The 15,608-nt window shown below is 41.8% G+C and overlaps 1 pseudogene across 1 annotated transcript; it reads left to right on the top strand.

Moving 5' to 3' along the window:
- The first annotated feature begins 9,967 nt into the window (after positions 1-9,967).
- LOC309815274 (heterogeneous nuclear ribonucleoprotein K-like) lies at positions 9,968-11,825 on the top strand (annotated as a pseudogene). The gene has a single exon. The product of its transcript is annotated as a heterogeneous nuclear ribonucleoprotein K-like (transcript).
- Positions 11,826-15,608: the final 3,783 nt, after the last annotated feature.

Below are 15,608 nucleotides of genomic sequence, written 5' to 3'. Positions count from 1 at the left end.
CCCTAATCTGTCATTTTCTATCCTACAGGCAAAGGTTCCAATCTCCCAACATGTTCCTGCAAGCAAAGGTCTGAACAAGGAAACAACTGTAGAGAATCTCTTTTAGCAGTAAGAGTGGAATTGAATTGAATTGTAGAATTAGGAAGACTCACCCATCCAGCCTTTTAAATGGACCCCAGGATGAGAGCCCCTATAGCCCAGAGCCTGTAGCACGAATAACATGGATCCAAATCCCATCTTCACTCTTGACTTCTGTGTGTCCTTTTTTCCCTATCTGTAAGATAGGGATAATGATGAAAACAGTAATATCTACTTCATATGGTTGTTGTGAGGATTAAATGAGTAAGCAGAGTGAATGTGCGAAGGCTTTAGAACAGTTCCTGGCACAGAGTAAGCATATGTGTAAGTGTTAGCTATTATTTTAATGCCTGAAGAAGTTGCCAGTTTTGCCCCTCCCCCCTTCCAACATATACACATGCACACCTATGTACGTATATAAATATGAATAAATACACCCACATAAGGTTTTCATAATCTTGGTATCAAGATGTGTATAAACTTCTTAGAGTGTTGTATATAATTGAAAAGGCTTTGAATTTCATGAGTTTTCAAATGCTGCAGCTATTAAGGGCCATAGACAAAGGGAAGAAGTTTTTTTTTTTGGCAGCGTCGCGCAGCATGTAGGATCTTAGTTCCCCAACTAGGGGTCGAACCTGCGCCTCCTGTATTTGAAGAGCGGAGGCTTAACCACTGGACTGCCAGGGAAGTCCCCTGGAAGAATGTTTTAATTTCGACAGCATCTTTCCAGGGACTAGTGTTGTTGTTGGTTTTTTTTGTTTGTTTGTTTGCGGTACGCGGGCCTCTCACTGTTGTGGCCTCTCCCGTTGCGGAGCACAGGCTCCGGTCGCGCAGGCTCAGCGGCCATGGCTCACGGGCCCAGCCGCTCTGCGGCATGTGGGATCCTCCCAGACCGGGGCACGAACCCGTGTCCCCTGCATTGGCAGGTGGACTCTCAACCACTGCGCCACCAGGGAAGCCCCGTAGTGTTGTTTCTTAATAGTCAGTGCATGAGGGAGAAAGAAGTGGGAGGGTTATTTGGGGAGCAGCTCTTCTTCCTCCTCCAAATTTCACGTGTGACCATCAATCCACATCAATCTTCCCGGCTGCCCCATCCCCTGACACCCACCCCAGCATAATTAAAGCCTGAGGAAAAGGTAAAGAGCTAGATAGCAGGGAAGGGAGTTGAGAAACCGTTGCCTCATTTTGCACACAGTTTAGCTTCCTGTATCCAGACCAAGGTCCCATGGCCACCTTTGCTTGCAGAAGGCTGAGCTCTTGTAGGCTGGGACTCAAGATGTATCCCCAGGCTTTGAGTGAACAAGAAGGGATTAGCTAACCCATCAGCACCTCTCTAACTCCACATCAGCTGTCATCAGAAGCAGTAGGTTGGCTTTCCTAACTTCAGGCTCCTATTGGTGCAGCTTCCTGGAACCTGAACCTCAGAGGCTCACATTTCCATTGCAATGTTATAGCCAGAGGGTGCCCTTGTTCCTGCCAATCTCTTACTTTGAGTCTGGTTTCTTTGCCATTCTTTATAAAGCTGGAGAACTTGAGGCTGCAGACACCGGTGCTCAGTGATACTGAGGCTGCACTTGCAGGACACACATTACCAGTTTTCCTTTCTACACATGTTGCTATCTGACCTGTGTGTGGATTGTTACGCTGCAGACTTCAACACATTTTCTTTGCTGCCACTGAGAGTTGCTGTGTTCCTAACTCTCTTTGCTCTAATCATTTGTCTTAACCCAGAAACCTCTGTCTTAACCCAGAAACTCTCTTTGCTCTAATCATTTGTCTTAACCCAGAAACCTCTGTAAGGAGAGGTGAACACTCGTGAGGGTGAAATGTGGCTCAACCTGGGGTAAGTATAACCTCATATTTCACTACCATTTGTTCTCTACTGACACAGCACGAGAACTCGGCCCTGGCAATATCCCTCCTCAGGGCTTCTAGCTTTCTCTAGGGATCACAACTCAGTTCTCCATTTTCTTCAACTTGACCCCTATCTACAACCATTTGAGGCCACTCCACTTCCACTGCTGCTGGGTTTCTTTGTGAAGCGTCGGATGCCCAAGCCTGAGTATTTTATCCTGAGGTTTCCAACACTGTCACTGTGAAAGGGCCAAAGTGGTGCATATGTCAGCAGATACACAAGAGACGTTCCTGCTCTCGGCCACACTGGCACCAGGCCCCAATTGTACTGTTCATGTCCAAAGCCTCATAGAGTCCCCCTATGAAGGCGGCCCTTCAGCTGCCACCAGCAGGCCTACTCTTCACGGCCTCAGTCACAAATCTAAGGAATAACATAGAGATTTCTGGCTTCTGATCTAGCATGTAAGGAGCTTGGAAGTCACCACTCTGTCCTAACAAATAAAATGCTGAACAGACTGAAAATGCAACATCTTTTCTTAGATGTGTAAGAGAAGTGAGGTCACAATCAAACCACTTCCCCCAAATTGATTAGACCAACAGGCATGTACAGAGAATCACAACTTGCTGGAACAGAAACCCACGAGCAGAAATCTCCATGGGAACCAGTGCTGGGGTAGGAAAACCTGGACTGATCAGTTTATTATAAAAAAATTCAAATATACAGAAAAGTAGAAAGACTTTTACAATGAATACTATATACTCACTCCATGGATTCAACAATGAACACTTTCCTATACTTGTTTATTAAGTTATATATCTATTTATCCATCCTTCCATCTATCCATTTTACGTCATCATCTTATGTTTTGATCCATTTAAAATAAATTATAGAAATCAGTTTACCCCCAGACACCTTTGTGTGCATATCATTAACATTATTAACTAGAGTTCAATATAGCTGTATAAACCAAAATTGTTCCTTTTTTTTAGGTATAATGAAATACACAAATCTTAAATGTTCCATTCGATGACCTTTGACAAATGTATACACCAGTGCAACCCAACCCTCTTTTTTCTAGCCATGCTGGCCTCTGGATCATCCTCAGGGTGCTTTCAATTGCTATGTCCTCTACCTGACATACATCCCTCCCAGAGAAGACATGCACATGGCTTATCTTGAGTTTATGCTGAATTGTCACCTCCATAGAGATTCCCCACTTAAAACTGCATGCCTACCCCCCCGCCCTGGCACCACCCATCCCCCTTCCCTGCTTTACTTCCTCCATTGAACTTATTTTTTAAAGTTAGTTTATTTATTTATTTATTTATTTATTGAGGTATAGTTGATTTACAATATGTTAGTTTCAGGTGTACAGCAAAGTGATTCAAATATATATGTATATAGATATGTATATGTATATTTTTCAGATTCTTTTCCATGGGTTATTACAAGATATTGAATATAGTTCCCTGTACTGTACAGTAGGTCCTTGTTGTTTATCTATTTTATATATAGTAGTGTGTATCTCTTAATTCCAAACTCCTCACTTATCCGTCTCCCCACTTTCCCCTTTGGTAACCGTAGGTTTGTTTTCTGTGTCTGTGAGTCTGTTTCTGTTTTGTAAATAAATTCATTTGTATCATATTTTAGATTCCACATATAAGAGATATCATATGATAATTGTTTTTCTCTGTATGACTTACTTAGTATGATGATCACTAGGTCCATCCATGTTACTGCACATGGCATTATTTCATGCTTTTTAATGACTGTGTAATATTCCATTGTATATAGGTGCCACATCTTCTTTATCCATTCATCTGCTGATGGACACTTAGGTTGCTTCCATGTCTTGGTGACTGTGAATAGTGCTGCAATGAACAGTGAGGACTCCGCAGCGCTTAGTGCTCTTCAATTTTGCCATTGTGTACTGCTCATTTCCTTTCACCTGACTATAAACTCCATGAGGACAGGGCTTTTCATCTCTTCAGTTCCATACTATAATCTGAGTGGTACAATTGTGCCTGGAATACAGTAGACACTAAAAATTATTTGTTGATTGATAAAATTAACAGATGAATTAATATGCCAATATTAATACTTATTTAAGGGTCTGTGAGATTTTCCAAGGTGGTCATCTTGCTAAACACCGTTTGATCCGTGAAGGAAAAGCACGACCTTGCAGCCACTGTGCATGGAGACCACTGCATATGTGGGTCAACAGGGGCCCAGGCTTCAGCTGGGGAATCAGGTAGGGACTCAGGTGCCCCAGGTTCAGCTGGCCCTGGGGGCACTGCATACAGACAGAGCACTGGTTCGCAAAACTTAGAATGCATCAGAATCATCTGAGGACTTATTAGAACTTACACTCCTGGGTGACCGTCCCAGAGTTTCTGATTCAGTCAGTCCTTGGTGAAATCCAAGAACTTGCATTTTTTAATGAGTTCCCAAGTGATGCTCTGCTGCTGGTCAGGGATCAGCCTTTGGAATACAGTAGAGCCTTGACTGTTGTTTGCTGCTTCTCTTTTTCAAGGTTGTGTACAAACCCCTCCTCCACCATCCCTGCTGGACCCTGTGTTCCCTCTTCTTCACATCCAGGGCTGCTGCTTGTGGCTGAGCAAGGCAGGGACTAGAAGCAATGGGCAGGAGAAAGCCCACGTCTCACTCTTCCCTGACTGTGCTCTGCTTCTGCAGCGTGAGGCCTGACATTTTCCATCCCTTACAAGTGGTGATGACTCCATAGACATATTTGCATCAAAGAAATGAGTTAGTTAATTGATTAATTCCTCAGATGAATATGGGAGGGGGGAATTGAGACCAGAAGTAGACTAAGCCAGTGGTTCTGAAGCTTCAATTACACATGGGATGCTTATTAAAAAGGCAGATTTCCCACGACCACCACCAGCAGCTCAGAGGAGTGCTAAAGTATTATATCTAAGGTAGTTTAAGAAATAACAATTTAAATAAACACCCAGATGATCCAACTATGGCTCATCAGTGGATCCACTCTAAAAAATACTGGATTAAATAATTTGCCCAAGTTCACCCCAATAATAGCATACATGGAATAAAACTGTGTGTAATTCATTGAAATATGTTCTTAAGAGCCTACTGTGTGCAAGCAGTGCTCTAGGCTGTGAAGAGGCAATGGTTAACAAGATAGATTGGATCACCCACGCCCTTCCAACTAGAACATTCTGCCTCTTTCTAAGTGAGTCTGGTGAAGATTTCTTGAGATGAATTATGCTTTATTGTACTTCAATTTAGCCACTGTGATTTAAGAAAATGACGATTATGGGCACGAATTATAGGCATCAATTTAAAAATGTAGTAGCAAATAGAGAACAGGTTCTCTAAGGCAATTCAATTAAATACCATATAAATCCATATCATATGACACAACTTAATCTAATGCAATTCAATGCAATACATTACGCTACAATACAGCAAAAAATGCATTGCAATACAATGCGGTAACTCACTGCAGCCGCAGTGCAGTGGCCTTAGTGGCAACCTCATCTCAGGTCTTAGGCTGTGGCGTCCTCTAGTGGCAGGGACTGAGACACTTTTTGTGTGTGTGTGTGGAGGCTACAGATGCACTTCCCATTAAATGAAAAAACTGTCAACAAACATCTGTTAGAATGGAAAGGAGCTGAGATCCAGCTGCCTGCTTTTTATATAACAGAGGTCACAGATTAAGAGACTTACCTGAGCTTCCACCTGAGCTAGTAATAAAGTAACTAATTATCCTGTCCATACTACTATTGTTTTCACAGTATTTTTTTTCAGTTGTGACACATAAAGGAGGAATAGTAATCAGCCTTTTCTCCAGCCTGAAGATCGGAGCCTGACGTGGCAATATAGGATGGTTAGAAACCCTATAAAGGATTAACACAATAGAAATATAGAAATAAAATGTATAATGGAATACCATAGAAATAGAAAAAAATCTGTATCCTTTAATATGGAGTCATCTTCCTTCATGGTTGGAGGTTAGCTGCTCTTATGCTGTTTGGGGATAGCAAGGGGAATGTTAATGGTTAAAAATACCTTATTTTGCAAAATGTATTTTGCAAAATGTAAAAACTGTGTATTTACAGTTCATTAAATTCATATGTACTAAGCACCTACTATGCTTCAGCTCAAACAAAACACACACACACATACCCCTAAGCAATTTCTGCATAGTAGGCTCCTTTTCCTCCCTCACACATTTGCTGAGGATGACAAGAGCTTTCCTGGTGCCAGGCACTCTGTTAAGTACAAGCAGAGCTCATGGTCATGGGCTGACTCCTTCATCTCCTTTGTGGAACATGTGACTCTGACTGAATATGATGTTATGTAGCCTCCCATACCAGTGGATCAAACTCAGGTGATCCACTTAGGTGCCACTTGGCATTCTCTTGCCCAGTTTTGATGGAAAATAGACCAGTATAGTAATCCTGCCTTGAGAAGATCATGGTGATCAGGGCTTTAGGCTCTTTGAGGACGAATTTCCAAATCATGTCACCAGGAAGCCTCTGAGACAAGCAGAGGTGCCAGCTAAAGAGAAAGGAAATCTACAATGGATAATGGAGGAGGGAGATCATATCAGTTGCAGTGGTTGGGACCATAGTTCTTCCCATTTCATTTCCTCACCCAAGCTTCCCTTAGGAAGAGAGATCCCCAGAATCCTAGAAAAGCTGCTCCCTCTATGTATGTGAGGAAGTGGATCCCGGCAGTGCTAGGGGTGGACTGCAGTGGACATGGGCTGTGCCCTAGGTTCTCCTTCATCACCTTAGCTACTGGAATAGGGAAGAACAAATCTGATTTCATATTAGATCTGTCTCTTTGCTTTCTGTTGCTTTTGTTACAAGTTACTCACTAAAAGGATGTTGACTATAGCTATAAACATACATAATGGCCTGTCTCAGGGCATCCTGCCCCTCTGCCTGAATGTTAAACTAAAATACCTTTGTTCAGCTCACAAGGAACATCCTGACCCAGCTCACCTGTGAATGACTGCAGGAAAGAAGAAATTAACACACCCCCTCCTGAGTCTGGCGAAACCAGAAGACATTTGCAAAACTTATGGCCTTTTTTACTTTACCTCCTCACCAACCTGCTCTCTGATCTATAAAAGAAATTAGCATCCAGACCCTGGGAAGACGGTTCTCTAGGACTCTAGTCTGCCATCTTCTTGGACTTCTGGCTTTCCGAATAAACTCGCTATACCTTGCCCCAACACCTCACCTCCAGATTTATCGGCCTGTCGTGGGGCGAGCAGAATGAGCTTGGACTCAGTAACATTACTGGAATACTGTGAGCAGATGACCTTCAGCTCAGACCCTTCAGAAATTGCCTCAGTTGCTGAGGTGAACTGCCGAGGTGAGCTGACCTCACCTAAGGTCATAGCCTTCTGGGCCCTACCCATATCCGATGACTGATAAGGTGGAGATAAAAGACCCATTGGACTCAAAAGCAGGACGATTTTGACGGGCCATAGCACCTCCAGTAATGATCAGTTAAATTATGCCTTAGTAGATAATCTAGGAGACTTAGATGCAAATTTATTGTTTCTCCTATTGTTTGAAATTAGGATGCTATTAAATTGTAATTAGGGACTTCCCTGGTGGCGCAGTGGTTAAGAATCCGCCTGCCAATGCAGGGGACATGGGTTTGAGCCCTGGTCTGGGAAGATCCCACATGCCGAGGAGCAACTAAGCCCATGCGCCACAAGTACTGAGCCTGCGCTTCTAGAGCCCCAGAGGCACAACTACTGAGCCTGCGTGCTGCAGCTACTGAAGCCCACGTGCCTAGAGCCCGTGCTCTGCAACAAGAGAAGCCACCGCAATGAGAAGCCGGCGCACTGCAACGAAGAGTAGCCCCCGCTCGCAGCAGCTAGAGAAAGCCCGTGCGCAGCAACAAAGACCCAACGCAGCCAAAAATAAATAAATTAAATAAATAAATAATTAAAAAGAGTACTGCCTTTGACAGCACCTTTTTTATTTATTTATTTTATTTTATTATTTTTTTTTGCGGTACACGGGCCTCTCACTGCTGTGGCCTCTCCCATGGTGGAGCACAGGCTCCGGACGTGCAGACTCAGCGGCCATGGCTCACGGGCCCAGCCGCTCCGCGGCACGTGAGATCCTCCCAGACCGGGGCACGAACCCGTGTCCCCTGCATCGGCAGGCGGACTCTCAACCACTGCGCCACCAGGGAAGCCCGACAGCACCTTTTTTAAAAAAGAAAAACAACTGTAATTACCACTAGTAATTTGATGGTAACATCTTAAGCATGTAATTTTTCTATTTTTAAAGAATATTTACAAAGAATATAGCCTTATGATCAGTGTTACTAACTCAAAACACATGTATAATTTTATACCTCCTGACGTCTACGGCCTAATCACTTTTCAAAAGGGTCAGGCAGGTTTGTTGTGGCATACATCAAAATATGTTTCTGTATAGCCCGTGCTTTGTAAATATTTCCAGCTCAGTATTTGTGGACTCTTAAAAATTCTGCCCAGTTTTTCTTGACATAAAGAAAATTTATTTAGTTAATTTTGAAACTTTGCATTGACAAAGTTTAAAAAATTTATCTGAATTTGAATGATGAAGATGAGAAATTTTATCAGCTTGTCTAATGAAAGTGGCTGTCAACTTGATAAAACAATTTTCTCCTCACTCACACTATAACTTTACAGATCTCTTTCTCAGTCTTTTTGGACCTGTTTCTTTGTTTATTAGGAAGAATTGCTTTATATAATTTGATGCTGAAAATCTCGTATGGTTTTGAGAAAGAGAAAAGCTGTCCCCAACCTCCAGGAGTTGAGCTGGTACTCCCAGCAAGATCTTCATGTTCTTCTTTTGAAATAAACAATTTCACAGAACACTGACATCAGACAAGCTGCTCTGTGACCCTGATGGATCAAGACACAAATAAGACCACTTCATAACTACAGCTGGACACAGAGTAAATCATGAATGTGGGCTAAGCCACAAAAATGATCAAACATTCGGCTGTGCAGGCTGATCAGCATGCCTGCTGCTTCTTTACTCGTTACAGTTTTAGCCTCAGTCTTGATATCCCTCTGTCTAGGTAAGATTTAATAAGAGACCCAACCATAGAATTGCCCCACTTTCTGACAACATTCAGCCCAGAGCGAAGCCCTATTTCCTAACCCTCCCCCCAAATCACCTAATGCAAGTCCAAATCTAAAAATAAATTCTTCTGAATGAATGCCATTTTCATGAGATACCCCCTCCCCAAGGTGTGATTTCTCCCTCACACAATGAGAAGCACACACTGCATGTTCAACCACAGTGGTGTCCCAGTGGAGGGTGTGACACCTTCTTTACTTCACCTATTAGTAATTTCAACTTAACTTGGCTAGAACATTGCAGGTAAACTTGATGTATCTTAATCTAGCTTTCCAGGTTCACATCTCTAATTTACACAGTATTTTCTCTCCAGATTTCCTCAATTTTTCAGTATTTTTTTCTTTAGACATGTAATAGGTCAACAATAATTTTGTTAAATGCTTGGCAATCTTCCTCCTTTCCAAGTATTTTAATAAATGTGATATTTATTTATTTATTTATTTATTTATTTATTCATCATAGAAACATAGAAATGCTTATGGAAAGATGACATTCCAGTTTTTGTTTAGCTGGCGCATGTTTTGCCATTTGCTTGTAAGGCATTTTGAAACTCTGAGGTTTCCTCTGAGTCAGCTCCCTGTAGGTAAACAAGTAGAAAGACCTGTGTCAGGGTACTGACATGGGGAAACCAAAATTCCCAACTGTCAATAAGTGAGGTCAGTGGAGAGACTGAGTCATGCTCCATCTATGTAATTCTTTGAATTCCTAGAGGAAAAGTTCATGGAGGAAACGGTTTTGAACAAAATGAGAAACAATCCTTTTGGTCATGTTTTATTTCTCAACATCATTTCCTGTTCTTAGACTAAAAGGTACCTATGACTGATAACATTTGCTCCAAATTCTCAGAAAATAAAGCTTGTTTTCCATGAAAGGTGTCATTATCCTGTTTCTCTGATGCATCAACCTTGACATCTTGCCTACTTCCTGCTTATTTGCGGCCTACAGGCTACTGCAGCACTAGGGTGTCAGTTGGTCCCTCCCAGAACACTTCAGTTCTGCCCTGCAAGGATATATTTAATAACTGATTGGTGTGTCCCTTTAATACAAGAAAATGGAAACTGAACAGCCAGAGGAAGCCTTTACCAACACCGAAACCAATGGCGAACTTGGTAAACACCCTGCTGAAGATATGGAAGAGGAACAAGCTTTTAAAAGATCTAGAAACACTGATGAGATGGTTGAATTATGCATTCTGTTTCAGAGCAAGAATGCTGAGGCAGTGGTTGGAAAAGGAGGCAAGAATATTAAGGCTCTCCATACAGACTGCAATGCCAGTGTTTCAGTCCCAGACAGCAGTGGCCCCGAGCGCACATTGAGTATCAGTGCTGATACTGCAACAGAGAAATTCTGAAGAAAATCATCCCTAACTTGGAAGAGGGCCTGCAGTTGCCATCACCCACTGCAATCAGCCAGCTCCCGCTAGAATCTGATGCTATGGAATGCTTAAATTACCAACACTATAAAGGAGGCAACTTTGACTGTGAGTTGAGACTGTTGATTCATCAGAGTCTGGCTGGAGGAATTATTGGGGTCAAAGGTGCTAAAATCAAAGAATTTCAAGTGAACACTCAGACAACAATCAAGCTTTTCCAGGAATGTTGTCCTCAATCCACTGACAGAGTAGTCCTTACTGGAGGAAAACCTTTTAAGGTTGTAGAGTGCATAAAGATCATCCTTGATCTTATATCAGAGTCTCCCATCAAAGGACGTTCTCAGCCGTATGATCCCAATTTTTACGATGAAACCTATGATTATGGTGGCTTTACAATGTTTGATGACTGCCGTGGACGTCCCTTGGGATTTCCCATGCGGGCAAGAGGTAGTTTTGACAGAATGCCTCCTCGTCGGGGTAGGCGTCCCATGCCTCCATCCAGAAGAGATTATGATGATATGAGCCCTCGTCAAGGACCTCCTTCTGGACGAAGTGGCCGGGGTGGTGGCAGAGCTCAGAATCTTCCTCCTTCTCCACCACCGCCTAGAGGAGGAGAGCTAATGGCCTATGACAGAAGAGGGAGACCTGGAGACCGTTATGATGGCATGGTTGGTTTCAGTGCTGATGAAACCTGGGACTCTGCCATAGATACATGGAGCCCATCAGAGTGACAGATGGCTTATGAACCACAGGGTGGCTCTGGACATGATTATTCCTATGCAGGGGGTCGTGGCTCATATGGTGATCTTGGTAGACCTATTATTACTACACAAGTAACTATTCCCAAAGATTTGGCTGGATTGATTATTGGCAAATGTGGTCAGCAGATTAAACAAACCTGTCATGAGTCAGGAGCTTCAATCAAAATTGATGAGCCTTTAGAAGGGTCCAAAGATCGGATCATTACCATTACAGGAACACAAGACCAGATACAGAATGCACAGTATTTGCTGCAGAACAGTGTGAAGAAGTATGCAGATGTTGAAGGATTCTAATGCAAGATTTTTTTTTCTTTTTTATACTGTGAAGCAGTATTCTGGAAAGTTTTTCTAAGAATAGTGAAGAACTGAAGGAGTCCTGCATTTTTTTTTTTAATCTGCTTCTGTTTAAAAAGCCAACATTCCTCTGCTTCATGGGTGCGCTGCATTTGAGGTGTAGCGAAATCTTTGCAGTTCACCAGATGAAATGTTTTAGTTCCTTACAAACAGGGTTGGGGGTTGGGGGAGGGTGTGCAAAAACGAACATTGAAATTTTGAAACAGCAGCAGAGTGAGTGAATTTTAATTTTTGCTCATTGTTGGTGGTTTAAAAAAAGTCCCCCCATGTAATTATTGTGAACACTTTGCTTTGTGGCCACTGTAACATTTGTGGTGATGGGACAGGGAGGAAAAGTAACAATAGTCCATATGTCCCTGGCATCTATTCGGAGCAGTGTGCACAATGTAATGCTCTTTTGTAAGAAACATTTTATGATTTTTCAAATAAATTTAGTGAACCTGTTTTTGGTGGTCATTTTTTTTAAGACTTTTTTTTTTTTTTTTTTTCTGGTACGCGGGCTTCTCACTGTTGTGGCCTCTCCCATTGCAGAGCACAGGCTCTGGACGCGCAGGCTTAGTGGCCATGGCTCACGGGCCTAGCTGCTCCGAGGCATGTGGGATCTTCCCGGACCGGGGCACAAACCCGTGTCCCCTGCATCGGCAGGCAGACTCTCAACCACTGCGCCACCAGGGAAGCCCCTTTTTTAACATCTTTATTGGAGTATAATTGCTTTACAATGGTGTGTTAGTTTCTGCTTTATAACAAAGTGAGTCAGCTATACATATACATATATCCCCATATCCCCTCCCTCTTGAGTCTCCCTCCCACCCTCCCTATCCCACCCCTCTAGGTGGTCACAAAGCACCGAACTGATCTTCCCGTGTGATGCGGCTGCTTCCTACTAGCTATTTTACATTTGGTAGTGTATATATAAGTCCATGCCACTCTCTCACCTCGTCCCAGCTTACCCTTCCCCCTCCCCTTGTCTTCAAGCCCATTTTCTACGTCTGCATCTTTATTCCTGTCCTGCCCCTAGGTTCTTCAGAACCATTTTTTTTAGATGCCATATATATGTGTTAGCATACGGTATTTGTTTTTCTCTTTCTGACTTATTTCACTCTGTATGACAGACTCTAGGTCCATCCACCTCACTACAAATAACTCAATTTCATTTCTTTTTATGGCTGAGTAGTATTCCATTGTATATATTGCCACATCTTCTTTATCCATTCATCTGTAAGACGGTCATTTTTAAAATGGCTGAATTCCCCCCAAACTGCCCCCAAACTAAACACTAAGTTTAATTTTCAGTCCTCTGTTGGATATAAATAAATACATCTCTTGTTTGACTTAGGCAAAATATCTTGACACATTCAAGGCAAAATATCTTGACACATTCGAAATATTCAAGGAATCACATTGGTGATTTCTTAAGTGATTTGAAAGTCCATTGCTTGGGAGGAAATTCCACCATACATTCATGCTTATAATAAGCTGGCGATTTTTGTTTGTTTTTGCAAATACTTGCCCCTACTTTGCAACGATTTTCTGCTTGTAATTGTGAAGAACCAAGATGGGGGACAATACAACAGATGGAGTATTTGGTATAAGAATATACCAGAAGCCTAATGGTGGCAAGTTTTATTAATCAGAATAATACTTGGTTATGGAAGTGACTGATGCTAAATAAATAGTGATGTTTTTTATTAGATAATTTCTCACCTATAGACTTAAACTGTCAGCTTGGTAGTGTCTATTAGCTAAACTTTGTAAAATATATATATATATATATATATATATATATATATATTCTTGTTTTTCCATCGTATGCAAATTGAAAGAAAGAGATGTACCATTTCTCTGTTGTATGTTGGATTATGTAGGAAATATTTGTGAACAATTCAAAAAAAGATGAAAAAAGTTCCTGTGGATGTTTTGTGTAGTATCTTAGCATTTGTATTGATAGTTAAAAGTTCACTTCCAAATAAAACTCCCATAATGCTAGGAAAAAAAATTTGTTTTCCTTGAGTTTGATGTAACTTTTATTTCACACAGTTACACAAGTTGGTGAATAGTAATATGACTGACTCAGCATGAATTCCTTTAGTCTTATGAACCTATCATGAATTTCAAATGACAAAATCTAGATAAGCTGCATAAAAATGATCTGATTACTGCTTGGGTCTGGATATAATTCTATATCTGTTATCCCAGGAAGATGTCCACAAGGAAGCCCTTATTAAAACTATAGCACGTAGGGCTTCCCTGGTGGAGCAGTGGTTGAGAGTCCGCCTGCCGATGCAGGGGACACGGGTTCGTGCCCTGGTCTGGGAGGATCCCACATGCCGCAGAGCGGCTGGGCCTGTGAGCCATGGCCGTTGAGCCTGCGCGTCCGGAGCCTGTGTTCCGCAACGGGAGAGGCCACAACAGTGAGAGGCCCGCGTACCGCAAAAAACAAAACAAAACAAAACTATAGCATGTAGAAAGTAAATCCCTCATTTAAAGTCATTTCAAACACCCAAGTATACAGTGTTGGTGTCTATTTATTAATGAAGAGCTTTCAGTTGCAGAAAACCTGAGTCAATGGGATTTAAACAATAATGCGGATTTATTGGCTCTTGTAACTGAAAACCAAAGGACAATCCCACATCAGACATGTTTTGGTTAAGAGCTTGGTTCTGTTTCTTCATTCTGGCTTTATCCCGAGCTGGACGTCACTCCACAGTCACAAAGAGGCATGGTCACGAAGGGGCGACAGGCTTCCTTGTCTATTTCCAGGGTAGAAAGTGGCACTTCTTACATATCAAATGATATTTCCTGTTCTTCGGGCAGATTGAACTAAGGTACATTGACCATAGTTGCAAGGGGTTTGAGAATAGGCTGATTGACTGTCAACTGGAACTGTGGAAATGGATAAGTCCATTTTCACATCACAGTTACTGCGTGATTACTACATGGTTACCAGATATTTCCTTAGGAAAGTCAGAGATCTATTGGGTAGGAGGAACAGAGGGAATAGATGCTGGTCAGGCCTGTCCAGGACTTTTCATTTTAAATCTTTGACCTATTGGAAGTGATATCCCATTTTACCTCTAAGTGGCAGTATTGGGCTAAAGACATGGGATCTAGACAGGTTGCAGTCATTCAATTCTTAGGTCGACAGTTACAAGCAGTATGGTTTTATGCACGTCACTTAACCTCTCCTTGCCTCAGCGCCTTCATTTGTAAGATGAAATTAGTAGAATCTTCTTTGTAGAGCTGCTATGAGTTTTCAGTGAAATGATGCATATACACCACTTAGCATAGTGCTTGTCAATTTCTAAGTATTGGGAACAATATATTTGCAGGTGAAATAGCCATTTGATGGACTCTCTAAGGCATTGTTTTATCTGTTGGGGCATGTGCACGCTGCCCAGAATGTTTTGGAGGTTTTTCTTCCCATTTTTAGGACATTTTTATCAGTTAACTAATTTATTTTAAGTAAACTCAGTTCTTTGACCCAGAGACCAGCAGTCTGGTACTAAAGAAGTGATATGCTGTGGCATATTGTGATATAAATTCTCCAAAAAAAACCCCCACCAAGTGTTCGTGATAAGGAATTTCCTTTGCAGGATAAATTTCATTCTTAAATGGTTTGAATACAGGGTACCAGCAGCATCTTACTGGGTCTCCATAGCTTCTTGTTAGGAAAATCACCACAGAAGGCCTGCTAAACCCATACAGGGCAATAAAGTTTTGATTATTCCTTGCTTACTTCCATGAGTTCAAGTAATTGGATAGCTGAATATAAGCATATGGCAATAGCAAAGTAATTTTCTTTTGGCTTGCAACTTTTAAATTTCATTTTAATTGAAGCTAGTGGTGAGGTGGGACAGTGGAGAGCAAGAAGAAAGGAGGTGAAGTAACCCTGGTTAATTGTTTTAAAACCCATCAAGTGAGGGCTAAAGATGGAGCTTGGACTACATTCTTTTGAAAAATCTATATAAACCTCATAATATATAAAGTAGATGAATTAGGGTGATTCCTTCAAATAGCTCTTTGCTTTTCAAAATGATTTATCT

Source organism: Mesoplodon mirus (assembly GCF_964341445.2).
Source record: "Mesoplodon mirus genome assembly, chromosome: 2".
Classification (NCBI taxonomy): domain Eukaryota; kingdom Metazoa; phylum Chordata; class Mammalia; order Artiodactyla; family Ziphiidae; genus Mesoplodon; species Mesoplodon mirus.
Note: the sequence above shows the minus strand (reverse complement) of the source record. Positions and strands in the feature narration are given on the sequence as shown.